The following is a 12,557-nucleotide window of genomic DNA, read 5'->3' on the forward strand; positions in this document are numbered from 1 at the left end:
GAGCCACATCTCTTTCATTATTAATTTCATAGCCACGATTTCATGTCTTTTGACTCTTCACATGGGTATTCTTAAGCCGCACTTTGTCATCATTTGGCCAGCTCATGAGGTTTTTTTCTTTTTAAAATTGTATTTTCTCAAGGCAGAAAAACTGCAACTATCTATCTTTGAGTAGAGGAGCACATACAAACTGTCAGGGTGAAAGATTACTCATATCAGCAAGGACAAGGCTGGTATTGAAGGAGAGGTAAAATCTTAAATGCTAAAACTGAAGACAGAGCATCACTAAGTCAAATAAAAGATTTGTCTATTTGCTTTTAAACTGATAGAAATCAAGACAAAGTAAATTATTATAACTACTTCAAATCTAGTAAAAAATGTGCTGAGGTGTGCCTTAAGACAAAGGTGGAAGTTTACAAGTTACAAATGCTTAAAACACTTCTTGCTAGGGATAGATAGCATTGCCTCAGGCAGTTTACTATTCCAACCATTCTTGAAAGATTTGCATCTCAAAAAGATATGGCGTATGAATTCTTAAATTAGACCAATAATGACATACACCCAAAAAGAAAAACATTCTCTCTTCTCCTCCCTTTTTCTGCTTTCTTGTCATAGAGTGTGACTAAGGAGAAACTGAAAGAATCCATGAGTGACAGCTGACTCCAGTCAGTCCTCCCTGCTGGAGTGATCAAAGGCCAACTGTAGTGGACAAAACAGGGCTTTACCCTTTGAAGTATATTTCATCCTGTTGAGATCAGCACAAATACAAGGGATGAAACTGATGTCCCATGGCTGCCATCCAAGCTATGAAACTGGAACTCAGTACCACCTGCAAGTTTGTTTGCTTGAATCCTTAAAGTAATGATCCTCTCTATCTCCATCCCTTAAAATCCAATTCTGTCAGCTTTTCAGTGTTCAAAAATGAACTAGTTAAGATAGCACTGAGAAAAAAAAAACAAAATAAACATATTTTATTGTGTAATTAAGTAGATTTGAGATGGAATTACTAAAAGGTAAGGTAAGTATAGATGGAACCCCAGACAGAGTTCTCTTTTTACAGTTGCACTTAAGCATTGTACTTCAAATATGGTTACACGGAATTCTTCCCCCCCCTCCACATTGACCGCCTCTTAATATTAGAACCTAATCTGCCACAAAATTACATGAAATAAAACAGTGAGAAATATACTTGAGAATGACTGTTGTTTACAAAGAAGGTAATTTATAGTATACAATTACTGATAAGGTAGAACAAGAGTTCAAAAACTGGACTGCATTACAAAGCACTTCTTCAAACATCAATTTTGGATTATTGCTGTAAGGTACTAACTGGTCTGTTCTAGACTAATTTACAGACATTCATAAAATAGTGAAAAATCCATGCTTTAGAAACCTGGGACATTTCATGCCTTTGTGCTAGCAGAACATGAAAATGGAAGTGATTGGCATTTTTCAATGTAGGTTAGTAGCATTTAGAGTTTTCATTCTGGAGTACTAACTGATTCTTCGTATTTTTTCTCTTTTTTTTCAGGTGATTTTTCATCTTCAGGTTTAGTCCATGGAGGGCTGTGAAACTTCTGTATACATATATACATAAACAGAAATTTTAAAAGTATGTTAAAATTCCATGGCAATGGAATTGTCCCTAGAAAAGGGTCCTGATCTCTATTAAAGAAAGCATAATTAACAACCTTCACAGTGCAAAACCATACAAGTCTGATGCTACATACAGTTTCATATCACTGCATATTTTATACATATATATATATATATAAACAACCATATATGTATTTAATATTTAATTATTTTGGAAATTTTTCCTTACTCCTGCTTCCAGGGCTATACACATCACACTGTCAAATTAAGTAATTTGACTACTAATTCATTTGACTACCAGCTCTCCAAATATTTAATAGTTTGCAAATTGTTACCAGCCAGAAAACACTTTAAACAGATCAATTGTGATCAGACACAGTCAAAGTCTGAATTAAGTAGTCTTCTCTTTTGAGACAGAATTTGGTGAAGAATGTGTAAGTATACTTTAAGTAACTGAATTTCACAAGACCTTTTAGTAAAACCCCAAAAATTACTCTGGAAGAGAATACCTGAAAGCTTGTCTCTGTTTCTGCTGCTTTCAAACGAGATGCTGAATCATTACTATTCCCCAAACATGTCTTGGCAACCTGACAATAGAAATGTCAGAGATAACTACTTCATATTTTTTCCAAAAATATTCAGTTTTCAAATAAAAAAACCCAAGAAAACCAAAATACTTTAAAAACAACAAAAAAAAAAAAAAACCACCCCAATTTGGGTCTTCTTTTAAGTCTACTTGATGAAATGGAACAAAGTTTTCATATCTAAGCCTATCCCAGACTCCCATCATCCCTGTAAAAGTCTTCAACAATAGTCTTGTGACAGCAAGTTTAACAACTTGATACTTACCCTGTTTTTTTCTTCATGTTTAAATCTCATCGCCAGTAGTGAAGTTTACTTCTACAAGTGGTCCTAGGGAACAGAAAATTAATTACAAGTGTCTTTTATGGGTGAGGAAATAGTAACAAACAGTAGAAAATCAGCATTACAGTTAGAACTTCTCTATTACTATTCTCTTGGCTATACTCTAGATCTCTTAGGGATAATAATCCCTGAATAGGAATATAAAGTCACTGAATGGGGAAGTCAGATGACTCTCAAGGCAGAAAATCTTGTTGCATTACTTGCTGTCATTTTAGTCAAAAAATAATGTTGTATTCTTTGCCAATATTCTTTTTAATATCTGGGAATGCAGAGTTGCACAGCATAAATAAAATTAATTACAAAGTGGATTTTTGAACTAAGGAGATCTTCAGATATGAAACCAGAGATTCACTCAACACTGAAAATTCTATGTGCTTAAATCCAAGTCACTTCAGGAGTAGGATTAAGATGCTGTAAGAAAAGGAGTTGAAAGATGAAATACAGTCAAATATTCATAATACTTAGTCATTACTCTAAAATGAGTTCACATTGGAATTTCTCTACTTGTTTTGCTATTAAAAGTGACACATTTAAATGGAGTGAAAATGACAAGGTTTTTTTAAAGTTTTAAGTCATCAAAACTCTTTCCAGGGTAACAGTGGGAGGGGTTTAGTCATGTTTAAGCTACTGAAGGTAGCCTCTGAGATGATGCAGATGGATTTGATGTGGGGAACTCTTTTTCAAATTTTCCCACTCTAGACAGTAGAAGTAAAAATTGGATTAATGTAGGGAATAATCAACGCAGTATTGATTAAAACAAAGTCTATTGATAAAGCACCTACTCCTTTTATGACAAAAAATCAAACAAAACATCAAACAAACATGTGGTTTATGTCTTAGATAAAGACTAAAAAGTCACATGACAGAGTAGCAATTTTTAGTAGTCTTGTAATACTTCAAAACCTTATAAGCGTGGTCCTGTCAAAACTTCCATTTAAGTTATTTACTCTTAATCTAGATTTAAAAAAATATTTCAAGCTGAATTCTCTTCAGAAAAAATGAAGATTTAGGTGACTTCTAGGTATGTGGCTTTGGGACAAAAGATACTTTAAGTCAAACAATCAATAGTATTGCAAAATGTGTAATGAAGAGGATAGAAATAATGCTAATTAAATATGATAATTTACATATCCAGAACTTTCTCTGAACATGAAATCAGGTGACCTATTTCACCAACATAATTTACAGGAGATAGGAAGCAAAAACTATTAATTGCATTAATAAAGCTAAAGGTCAACTTCTTAAGACACATGCAAAGGAAAAAAAAAACCCAGGTCTGCTTTAGAGAAAATAAAAGCAAACAATAAAACAATGCTGTATGAGTGAGTAGTCTTGCATACTCTTTTCATAGGCCAGATAACACAGGCTATCTTGATAGGAAAAGAGCAATAAAGACTTATGTCTGTATTATTTCACATTTGTTCACTCAGATCTTTTCCTTTTAGTAGCACACCATATGGATCACTGTTGGAGAAAGATAGGGACTTGTTCTTAAGGATGTCTTTATGATGTTAAAGCATAACATATTCATTATTGACCCCTTGTCACTGTGAAACATTGTATATCATTACCAACTAAATTACAGCTTGAACAACAACAGTTCAATAGCCAGGACTGTAACCAGCTCCTGTGGATGAGGTGCAAACACACACACACAGGGGACTGGGTTTAACAGAACACAAACTGAATCCCATACACCTATGACCTCAGGCATATCTATATAAATACATACATATACATACACCCCCACACCCCCACGTGTGTATTGATGTGTTTTTATATGTCTGTATCTAGATGCATATATAAACACATAAATATGCAAACACACATAACACATATATCTGTGTCCCTCAGCTAAAGATCAGTGGCAGAATATAAACTCAATGAACTAGAATACCTTTCACAACCTTAGGTGACAGACAAAGAAAGCAAAATATTAAACTTCATAGTTCCCTCTATGCTAAACAGTGGATTGTTTTGTATGTTTGTCTGTGTGACTCTTTCTGTCTGTCAGATTCCCTCCCATGAGAGGTACACTAATTACAAAAGGACAGCATGAGAGCTTGACATGGCAGAAACTATCAAAAGCAAAAACTATTTGCTGTGTTGCTTTCCTCAGCTTAGCATGCAGCCCAGTAAACAAATTATCTGTGTGTGAAATTATGGTTATAAAATCTGCATATTGATTGGTAATGTGTACAAAATTTGGGAAGTTATGGTATTCAATTGTCCTAGTAAATAACACTGCAAAGCTGGAGAGCTTCACAGCTGGATGTATAAATTACAAAGGTGGATAAACCAAGGGTGCATCTTTATTAAAAAAAATTTTAACAAGCCAGTCAGAACTCAGCATGTCCATTGGCTATTAAATCATGCATCAACTCAGGAAATCAGAACTGGCTTTATGGTTGAAAAAATCATAACAATTTAAGGTCAAATAATCAATTCACAAGTGAACAGGAAATCAAGTTTAAATAAGTGGTATTGTAACAGTTTTTGTAGTTGGGAAATAATTCTGCTGCTCCTAAAGAGCATCATACAGAATTAGTTGACCAGACTTTGGAATTTCAGTGTTCCTGTCCATCACCACTCCTTTTGGCTTCATAGGGCACAAAAAGCAGATATGGAAATTGTTTGTAAAGCACGATGGGGGAGAAAGTACTGAGTTAATTCTGAAGAAAATAAACCAGATACAGGAGAAAAGAATGGTGTGGTTAGGTCAACTGACAAACTAATTATCTTAGTTGTCAGGTTAAGTTCACAGTTTACTCAAAGACATGTTTTATCAGATTTTCTCATGAATTTTCTACAGGTCTGTACTGGGAGCTGCTTTAATCACTGTTTAGAAGAAAGATACAGAACAAGAAGTATGTGAAATGTGCATATACCTTCTCAGAAGACACCTCTGCAGTTTTACAGACACTTTTCCTGTTTTAGATCAGTGTGCTAAGGGGATGGTTAAACTCAGATAAAAAACTTCTTATGACCTTCCTCTTCCTAGTCCTCATTTACAGAAGCAAATTTACTTTAAGGATTTTATTAGTTTGAAATTTTGTTACAAAAATGGTTTTTTTTTTCTCTTATTACACCCTTTGGAAAACAATTGGAGAGTGCAATTTGATCAAAGCTCCGAAACTGATTTAAGAAAATAAAGCAAAATGCTGTAGTTGCTTAGAAATGCATACAATTTTGGCTCCAATACTGAATATCCTTTGTCATTGGATGATTAATGAACATATAGTGTTTTTTTAATGCAGGAAATTAAGGCAGTAAACAAAAGCACTACCACTTCTATTTATCAGAGAAGATTCTATAAGGACAAAGCAAAAAATCTAATATGACAACAGAGAACAAAGAATAATTTTATAAATTCTTTGATGTTTCAGCAATACCAAGTAGGTGGTTTTAAATGATATGTTATATGCATAAGAATTATCTGACATGAAAAGGCAATTAAGTAAATTATGGCGTAAAAGCCAAAATCCCAAAAGCTTTTGGGAAGACACAAAAAGGAAGGGATACAGGGGAAAAAGCTCCTCAGAGCTCTGGTTCTGCACAGAGGCTTTCAGGAGTCAGACATAGGAAAGCATCTCTGGATAAGGCTAAGAAAAAGTAGTACTGACAAGATGCCTCTAATAAAGTACAAATAATCAAAAGATTGGAAACTTTTACAACAATACTGAAGTCAATTTTTTGGGGGGGTTTTGATGAATTTCAGATCCTGTATCACAGGATATTGTACCTACTTCTGGCTATTACTGGTCCTATGCCAAATTTCATTACAGATAAATATCAGCAGCGTCTCATTTCCAAATTTGCTACTCTGTATCCCATTTGTCAATAAATTTTCATTTTTTTGCATTTCAGTATTTGTTCTAATGTAAACAACACTAATTACTCTGAACAGACATAAACCCCATAAATACAAAGTTGCAGAAAGATCACAAATTTAAGATAGAGATGCTTAGCCATTCAGACTTAACAATACCAGTTGGAACCAGCAATTAACCATTTTGCTTTATTTTTTGCCTCAGTATCTATAAGATTGCATGTTCTTCTCTAGTTAGTCTTCACTACCTTAATTCTTGCTAAATAGAAATCACATTTTATTTATCAAAGACACAATAAAAGGATCTTTGTAAAGTTCTGAGAAAGGATTACTGAAATATTAGGTTTCTAAGCAACACAGTTTTTAGTACATCTTCACTAATTTTTCTTTAAAATGCTGCGTTACAACCTTAACCATCCAACCTTAATCTTCCTTCATTTGAATGTAAGAAGCTGTAAAAACTTCAGAAAAAATTACACACAGTCAAGTAATTAAAAAAACAATTAAAACTCTTCCTAAGTGTTGCATTTTCTCCAAGTGATAGTGTTCACAGGTACAAATGGCAGCTTTGAATTACCGAAGAATTACGATCCTTTGGGTATAAATTCCTTCCAGTTCTTTCAGAACTTAAAGTGGTATTTCTAATGCCAATATATGAAGGCTAATTGTGGAAAGAAGATTTTTATTTCAGTTCTCAAAGCTAATAATTGGAATTCTTCCTTGTGTCTTTCTCTCTATGTTAATGTGAGATGATGATGATGAAAAAGAAAAGGTTGCTAGACCAATGTCATCACCTGCACTATTTTTATGGCCATTTTAGCCTATGCTAAGATGGACAGCATGTCTGTCTGCTGATGGACTAAACAGTTAAAAATATGAGCTGTTAGAAGGACAAAAAACAACCGCCTAAATAACTAAAACCTTGATTTTATGGAAAGGTGAATCCTTTAGGTGACTTTCATTGCAGTACTTAATACAGAAATTAAATACTGGTTTGATTTTTGAAATATATACCCAGTTATTTTCTCTTTCTCTTTTCATGTATCCACTTCAGTATAAAAGAGCTGTTTAAAATTTCTGACACAAGTATTTAGCCTAAATATTGTTTCAGTCTCTACTGAAAGTATTCTATTATTTCATCAAGCCTTACACAAATTTCCAAGGAATAACTAACCTCTAATCATAATCTAAATGGAGTTCACTCCAACTTCAGTTTTACATTATTTTCTTCCCCTTCTACAAATTTTATTAACAAGATAAGTCTCCTTTACCTTTAGGTATTAAAAAATGTGCAACAGCAAAGTTGCCCCTGAGGGGGCCACCTGCAAAAAATCCAAACGGCGAAGGCTGTGTCCCAGCCCCAAGCTGCCCCCACCTCAAACTTGAGCTGCCCTGGCAGTCCCAAGGGAACCCTACAAACTGACACCAGGAACCTGGGATGCTGAACTTGCTTTCACAAGGTAGATATCCCTCATTCATGGCCAGGGCCCTGCACCCCCCTGGGGTGTCAGGCTCTGAGTGTCCTTTTGCCTCCTCAATATCCAAACGGTGCAGGATTTCTTCCAGAACAAATCTGCCACCCCCAAGTACTCTGGGGTTTTTTTTGGTGCCGAATGCCTCCTGCAAAACTGACAGCACAAAGCTTGGGGCTTGATTTTTTCTGTGCTCTGTATCTCCTCCAGAAAGCTGTCTGTATGTGACCCTAACCACAACCACTTTGCTTGGCTCAGAAATCACAGCCTTCAGACCAGCAGCACGGGACCTGACCCACTGCCCCTACACTGGCACCTTTCCAAATAATTCCACTGCATTCCAGTAATACTCTGCATTTTCAGCAGGCATCCTGTCTGACCCTCATCCTGACCCTAAAAATGCACCAAGGAATTCTAAAATAGCCATTAGGAAGGTGTAACAATTCTCTAAAAGACACCAGAAAAGTCCTAAAAAGCCTTCAAAAATCCCCTAAATCCTCCTAATAGTCCTGCAAAAAAAAAAAAAAAAACCCTCAAGGAAGCCTGCTCAGCCTCCAAACCCTTCCTGTTGCTCTCTAGCCCACAGATGTCATCCCTACCTTTTTGCAGTGGGTCCTGCTGTCCTCTGAAGGTTCTGGCATTGTCCTGGTGCGAGGGTCACTGCCCTGTCCCAGTGGGGGGGTTCCGGTGTGGTCTCTGTCAGGCTTGCTCTGCTGTGCTGCTGTTGTTAGGGGTGAAAAGGGAAAAGGCTGCTTAGGGTGAGGTTAGGATTGGGGTGAGGGGTGCTGCACCTGTACCCTAACTTGCCTCCTAAGCTGTACCCTGTAGCCCTGATCTCCACTGGACTGTCCAGCCCTCAAACCCTCTCCCTTCACCCCTCAACCCCTCCCTCTGCCCCCCAGCCCTCAGGCTCTGGGTGTCACCCTCGAGCCCCCCTTTGCCCCTCAAGCCCCCTCTCAGCTGCCCCTCAGCTCCTGTGTGCCACCCTTAATCCCTCTCCTTTGCCCCTCAGCCCCCAGATTCTCTGTGTCACCCTCCAGCTGCCTCTGCCCCTCAGCATCTCCCTGTGTCACCCACTGTCCCCTCCCCCTGTTCCTCCCTCAGCTCCCAGCCTGTCACCCTCAAGCCCCCACAGTGCCCCTCAAGCTGCCCCTCAGCCTCTATGCCATGAAAAGACCCTAAAAACCCATAAAAATTCCCTAAAAAACCCTCATCTTCCAAATGTCCTAAAAACCCCACAAAAACAGAAAAATAGCCTCAGAATACCCTTAAAACACAATAAAAATACCCTACTTTTAAAAAGCCCTAAAAGACACTAAAAATCCCCAAAGAACCTTTTAAAAATCTCTAAATATTTCTAAAAGAGCTCTAAAAATTGCCCCAAAATCCTTAAAACACACTGCTAAGACCCTAAAAAAAACCATAAAACTTCCCTCAAAAATTCTAAAAATACCCTAGTCCTAAGAGTCTGCCACATACCCCCAATAGTCCTAAAAAAGCCCTAAAATTTTTAAATAGTCCTAAAAAGCCCCAAGAACACTACAAAAAAAAAAAACCCTAAAAATTCTAATTAGTACTAAGAAAGCCCTTAAAATACCTTAAAAAAAATATTTTAAAAGCCCTGAAAAAGCCTTAAATGTACCCTAAACATTCCCAGAAAGTTCCTAAAAAGCTCCTGAGAAAAAACAAAACCCTCAAATATCCTATAAAAACACAAAAAAAACCCCCAAGAAACTAAAAAGTGAGCAGTCCCCAGCCTCAACCAGTTGCTCTCTAGCCAGCAAACATCATTCCTACCTTTTAATTAGGGTCAGTGCCTGCAGCTGCTGGGAGGGTTCTGGGGCTGTCCCAGCATTAGGGTCACTACCTGCAGCTGCTGTTGGGGAAAACTGGTGTTCTAGGGGTGCTGTTTGGGGTGAGCTTAGGGCTGTGGTGAGGGCTGCTGCTGTGCCCTAAGCCTTCCTGATACCCTGTGTCCTGTCCTTTGCACCTCTAACCCTCAGCGTCAGCTCTCCACCTGTCAAGTCCCCCCACTTTGCCCCTCAGCCCGTAATGTCAGCATGTCACCCCAAGCCCCCAACACTATCCCTCGGCCCCCTAACCTCCACCCTGCACTCCCCACCCAGGGAGGGGTGGCTTTAGGGTGAGGTTAAGGGTGGTGTGAGGGCCCGGGCTGGCTTCTCTCCCCAGAGCTCCAGCACCTGATCCGATGGTGTTTGGCCAAGCACCCTGCGGACAGGCCAGAGCTGGAGGAGATCTCACGTCACCCTTGGGTGCAGGGCCAGCGTTTTTGATGCCTTGCTGGAGCCTCTGCAGCACCCACTTACCGTGTCCCACGCAGGACTGAGGACCTGGAAAATAAAACAGCAAACCCATTGCAGTGTGTCATGGCTGGTCCTTGTCAGCAACTTCAGCTAAAGAGGGATATTGGTGGGGAAAAGGAGGACTCAGAGTGCTGCCTTCAGCTTTTGTCAAGCTTTCCATACCATTCCTCCAGGGTTACACTTCTGTGTCTTCAAGCTCAGGCCATAGCGTGAGTAGGAGGGGCTTTACGGAGCCAAGAAATGGGACAGTGAAACAGCAGCTGCCCTTTCAAAGTGGCAGGGCTTCTTGGTGTCTCTTGAAGTGACACACGGCTGTGTGTGCATTCCAAGGGTGGTGGGTTTTAGGGACAGAGACGTTCCTCTCTTACCAGAGCTCTGAGGAGAGCCATAAGCTACAAAATATCATTTCAGGTTGAGCCCTGCTCAACTCTTCCTTCTTCCTCTGAAATGGGAGGCAGGGCTGGGCGCTTGACCAGCTGGGTCTGCACCATCCTAAGTCATGTGCATGGAGCCCACAGGAAATGTTGAGATGCTGGAGTCATTCCCATGGTGCTGGTCTCATTTTACCCCCCCCCCCAAAAGTATCTTCTGCTGCCTTAAAAACAACCAATGGTGAAGAAAAGTACAGTAACCAGCCACAGGAAAGCACCCAGGTGCCTGCCTGTGGGCAGGTACCATCTACTAAACCTGTACCACCTTCTGCCTACTGCCCTGACCTCCCAAAACAGGGAAATAAATGTGGGTTTGTTTTTTTTTTTTCATAAATGTGCCTGCTCTTTCAGTTTTCTTCACTGTTGCAGAATTTCTGAGAGAGTGGGCATGATTTATGTCTGGAGTGAGAATTGAGCTACCCCTCAGACTAGGCCCTGATAAGCATCCTTGATGGGGCCTAGAAGCCTTTGACACAGTCAGAAATTAGTTGTGGCGCAGTTAGAAATGATGTTAAGGTAACTACAAAGTAATGAGCTATCTGAGTGTGAATTAGGGTAGAGCTGCAGTGTGAAAAGCCTGACCACCTTAAGGCAAAGGTAAACAATGTTAGTGTGCCAATGAGATTGCCTCTGTAAACTGTGAACTATATTGAAGTGTATATAAACTGCCATATTCTCACTAATAAATGGAGAATGTAGCATTAACCATACTGGTTCCATCTGCGTTCTGTCCTGTCCAGCTTTCCTGTCTTATGAGGGCCCTGGCTTCGCTTCCCTTTTATGCTGGCTGCTGACGTTCTTGTGCCCTGAATGGCTCTCCCAGTCTCTACCTGTAGACCTGACTTGAGCTGTGATCCTTCCAGCCAGGACCCCACTGTGACAGGATGGTGAGAACTCTGTGTGTCAGCCACCATCTGGAGCCTGAGCTGGGAGTGGTAATTATCCCTTTTCCAATGACCTGTGAGTGGTGACTGCCAATTGTCCAAGGATCATGACACATTTCCTCCAGGAGCTGGAGGTCCCCGTGTCCCCACAGCTCTGGGATGTGACAGCATGCACAGAGCCATTGAGAGCTGGAGGTCTCTGGTCACCCCATGCTGCAGTTTCTCCTCAGGCTACAGGAGATGACATCAGTCTGGGGGCTGCCAGGGTCCCAACTCACCTGGGACATGTGTGGATGTTTGACACATTTGGGTGTTTTCCCAGTTTATCCCCATTTCTTCGGGGGAGGGGGGCACTTGCACCTCACAGCTTGCCCTAAAATGGTGGCTCCTCCCTCACCCTGGCCCTGGTCATTAGGAGGGGACATTGGGGCTCAGCTGGGGGTGGAAATGGTCCAAAATGGTCTTGAACTTCTGTGGGAACCGGGCCAGCAAGGAGGTGGCACTGCTTCTTTCAGGGAATTGTGCAAAGTCAGAAGATCCTTGCTGAAGGCCTTCTCCTTTTCTCCATGCTGAGCTCCTCCAGCCGATGTGCTTCAGAGCCTTGACTAAGGGATTGCTTCCAGCTGCTGAGGCACAAGCCCTGAAAAATTCGCCAGCAGAAAATTCGCTGGGTCTGCCACCCGGGGAGATGCTGTGCAAAAACGAAATAATTTTCCGGTGTGGTTGCCGGGGTAAAAGGGAAGGAGTTACTTCAGGTACAACTGAACGAACTTGGGAGCTGCTGATCTGCTTGCCCAAGTGGCTCCGCTGCAGCAGGGACAGCCCCAGGACAGCCTCAGGGACAGCCTCAGGGACAGGTTCAAGGACAGCTTCAAGGACAGGCTCAGGGACAGGTTCAAGGACAGCCTCAAGGCCAGCCTCAGGGACAGGCTCAGGGACAGCCCAGGGCCAACCTCAGGGTCAGCCTCAGGGCCAGCCTCAGGGCCGGCTCAGGGATAGCCTCAGGGTAGTCCCAGGACAGCTTCAAGGACAGCCCCAGGGACAGGTTCAGGGACAGCCCCAGGGACAGCCTCAGGGCCGGCTCAGGGACAGCCTCA

The 12,557-nt window shown here is 40.6% G+C and overlaps 1 long non-coding RNA gene across 1 annotated transcript; it reads right to left on the bottom strand.

The window, feature by feature from the left end:
* Positions 1 to 1,200: 1,200 nt before the first annotated feature.
* Positions 1,201 to 2,294, bottom strand: LOC115495387 (uncharacterized). Its single transcript, XR_003960584.4, has 2 exons — positions 2,106 to 2,294; positions 1,201 to 1,577 (listed from the first exon to the last, which is right to left on the bottom strand). It is a non-coding gene; the product is annotated as an uncharacterized lncRNA (long non-coding RNA).
* Positions 2,295 to 12,557: the final 10,263 nt, after the last annotated feature.

The sequence above is a fragment of the Taeniopygia guttata genome, chromosome 5 (assembly GCF_048771995.1).
Source record: "Taeniopygia guttata chromosome 5, bTaeGut7.mat, whole genome shotgun sequence".
NCBI classification, from domain to species: Eukaryota; Metazoa; Chordata; class Aves; order Passeriformes; family Estrildidae; genus Taeniopygia; species Taeniopygia guttata.